At 41.8% G+C, this 3,465-nt stretch overlaps 1 protein-coding gene across 4 annotated transcripts in view; it reads right to left on the minus strand.

Annotated features, from left to right (window-relative positions):
• The window catches only part of LOC107726930 (cyclin-dependent kinase 14), a 166,377-nt gene extending 163,568 nt beyond the window's left edge, over positions 1 to 2,809 (minus strand). For 2 of the 4 annotated variants that reach the window (XM_016536626.1, XM_016536625.1), the window contains exon 1: positions 2,704 to 2,803. The gene's annotated coding sequence lies outside the window, so the exon portion shown is untranslated. Of the gene's footprint in view, positions 1 to 2,703 lie in introns of all 4 variants that reach the window. The other 2 variants (XM_016536623.1, XM_016536624.1) reach the window with 2 other exon arrangements.
• Between the last annotated feature and the right edge of the window lie 656 nt (positions 2,810 to 3,465).

The following is a 3,465-nucleotide window of genomic DNA, read 5'->3' on the forward strand; positions in this document are numbered from 1 at the left end:
CATGTTTAGAAAGCCATGTAAAATTAATGTAAGTTCAACATTGAAAAAAACTAATCTCGAGACTTTATGGCGGGTTTTTCCCCATCCCACTGCAACTCATGTTTTTAAATGAAAAATGTACTCTGCGTGATTGGCTTTCGGCCCTTTGTATTAAACTATGCATACATACATGATGCTTTTTTGTTTATAGTTGTTTAAGCAACTTAATAATAATTGGTTTCTAAACATTATTTTAAACATTATGCACTTTTTTTCCCACAGGTTATGCTTTGAATAAACGTGCATTAATAATATTTTGCTCGATGCGCCCTCTTGTGGCCTCAGAAGAGAAGCCAAAAGCTTTTCTTCAGCCTAACTGAAATTATGTATTTTAAATTCGAATATAATTCGAATTTTGTTCATATTTAAGTAAAAAATTTGAATTTAGTTTTTCAGCCATTTTGACAGCCCTAATAGATAGATAGATAGATAGATAGATAGATAGCCGCTATCTGAGTGACCTTCAGGAGAATGTGAGCTGAATTAGAGAGTTGTGCTGATCTCCGGCTGCAGGGACGAGAGCCGCTCTCTGTAACGGAGGTGTAACCCAAGCCTTTGTGTGGATTCTAATGGTCAGGTTCACGCTGAGTGCTGGAGAACCGTTTGAGTGAGTTCAAACAGCCTTGTGGCTCGGCTAATCGTTTCTGAATTACAGATTGATAATTGTAGCAGACGTTTGCTCGGGAAAGCGAAGCAACGGTCAACAGCAGTTGGCTAATGACTAGATTTACATAAAACATCTAACAAATGGAGACACTGGGTGATTAAAACTTTGTATCCATGACAATTAAGGGATGTTTACTCCCTTGCGAAATTAATTATGCACATATTTAATGCGAGCGGCCGGCGCTAATGAACATCTTCAGCGTGAGCGGGTCTGTGTGAGAGCTCGCAGTGTGACCTCAGCTCATCTGACCGCATCGCAACGAAAGCTTTGTTATGCTTCATAAAACATAAGCAATCGCAGAAAGATAATCACATCTGAGCACAAACGAATTTACATGCTGGTCCAGTCTGGTTTAATCTGGTTAGTTTACCAGCACAGCATATGGAGTGAAGCCGGTTAAACTAGTTAACAACTATGGATCAAGGTTGTTGTTTTTTTATTTCTTTTCTTGTCCCGTATTTGAATTAAACAAGATGTAGAATAAAAATTCTGATTTTAATTTAAGGAAGTGAAATTCAGTGCAGTTATGTTCATTTTTAAAAGCACAGTTTGTCAAGATTAACTATAAAAGCTGGCCTGGCAAAACCAACAGATAGACAGAATGATAAATAAATTAATAAAATGACAGAGAGAATGATAAATAGATGGACAGAACGTCAGATAGACAGAATGATATAATAATAGATAGAACAATACAACAATAGATAGAAGGATAAATAGATAAAACGATGGATAGAAGGATAAATAAATAAAATGATGGATAAATATAATGACAAACAGAATGATAGACAGAACGATAGAACGATAGATAGAATGATAGATAGATAGATCGATAGATAGATGGATGGATGGATGGATGGATGGATGGAAGGATGGAAGGATGGATGGAAGGTTAAAATCATGGATAGATATAATGACAGACAGAACAATAGAAAGATGATATAATAATAGATAGAACAACAGAACAATAGATAGAAGGATAAATAGATAAAACAATGGATAGAAGGATAAATATATAAAATAATGGATAAATATAATGACAGACAGAATGATAGACAGAACAATAGATAGAACGATAGAATGACAGATAAAATGGATAGAAGGATAAATAGATAAATGATGGAGAAATAGAAAGATAGACAGAACGATAGATAGAACGATAGATAGATAGATAGATAGATAGACAGACAGATAGAGAGATAGATAGATAGAACGATAGATAGATAGATAGATAGACAGACAGATAGAGAGATAGAGAGAGAGAGAGAGATAGATAGATAGATAGATAGATAGAGAGATAGATAGATAGCTAGATAGACAGATAGAGAGATAGATAGATAGATAGATAGATAGATAGACAGATAGATAGATAGATAGATAGATAGATAGATAGATAGATAAAAGTACTGGTTTGAAATGCACAAATTACAAAATTATTTTCAATAATGATCAGGTTATCGAAGCAGCTATGAATTGATGAACACACTTTTGCGGCGCTCGTTTGTTCGAGTGCCCCAGTTCATCCGTCCGTCATCAGCGTGATCTTAGTGTGTTAGTGACACATATCAGCGGCTCGGCTCTAATCCTGCGCCTGATAAAGCAGCCGATGCTGCGAGGCGCTAACACAGAAGGGAGGAGAGTGGCCTGCTTCTTCCTCCATCATCTCTCTTCCTCCCTCCTCGGGGCAGAAAGTCTTACGCTGAGCATATCGCAACAACAACGCATCCCTAATAAACACACGTTATCCAAGCATGCGTCCAGTCTGTGCCACATTCCCCCGTCTCAATAAACCAGCGCGATTCTCAGGTGGGCCGACCCGCTCCGGACATGACAGCACGTCACAAGCAGTGTGCATCATTGCATGGGTGCATTTTCAGCGTATATGCCCAGTGAACACATTAAACGTGATGATGGCAGCATCTGGGGAGTGTTTGTGCCCATCAGCATGCACTGAAAGGGAGGAAGGGGACGCGGCGCTCGTCGTGCTGCGCTCTTACCTTATTGCAGCCACTGTTTGCAGGAAACAGCTCACCTGAGTGCCTCTCGCATGCAGACGAAGCGCATGCAGGCCAATCGCTGCATTCAAAGCATCTCTCGGCGACTCGGACGGCTGGAAGCCCGGAGATCGTACCAAAGCAGAAGGAACGGTGAATGTGGGGGGAATCTTTCAATGTGACGTCTCGAGCACCGCTGTGTGATGCAGATTCAGTGCACCGTGCTCACAGCACTCACATTAGAAACGCGATGCGCCGTGGCTTGTGCACTCTTGAGCCGCGCAGCCGTGGGGAAACGAGGAGGGCTGTGAGCGGCGGCCCCCGCGAGAGAGAGATGGTCTGATCCGGAGGAGTTTGAGGAAGTGGGAGGCTGTAGCGTCTGCAGCGCAACCCATGCTCTCTCTCTCTCTCTCTCAGCTATTGATTCACTCCAGTCCTGCACAGCTTCAGTGAAATATGAAACGCAGGCCTGCCAAGCTGCCATTAATCGTGAGTAACATTAACAACAGTATCAGAAAGGACGGCACGCTCCAGATGTCCTGCATCACCGCAGCTTCTGCCAAACACCCGGAGGGAGAGAGAGAGATGGAGGGGAACGGGATCGGGACGTGACACACCGTTCAAACCCACATCCCTGTGAGAGCATGAGAGCAACACATCACGTCCATGTGCATCTCCTCTTAAGAACATGTTCAGCTCACAAGCAACAGAAATTATATTTTGCATACAGAGCATTACACCGTGTCCTAACTACACGCGGCGCGA

Source organism: Sinocyclocheilus rhinocerous, unplaced genomic scaffold, assembly GCF_001515625.1.
Source record: "Sinocyclocheilus rhinocerous isolate Xijiao unplaced genomic scaffold, SAMN03320098_v1.1 scaffold2471, whole genome shotgun sequence".
NCBI lineage: Eukaryota > Metazoa > Chordata > Actinopteri > Cypriniformes > Cyprinidae > Sinocyclocheilus > Sinocyclocheilus rhinocerous.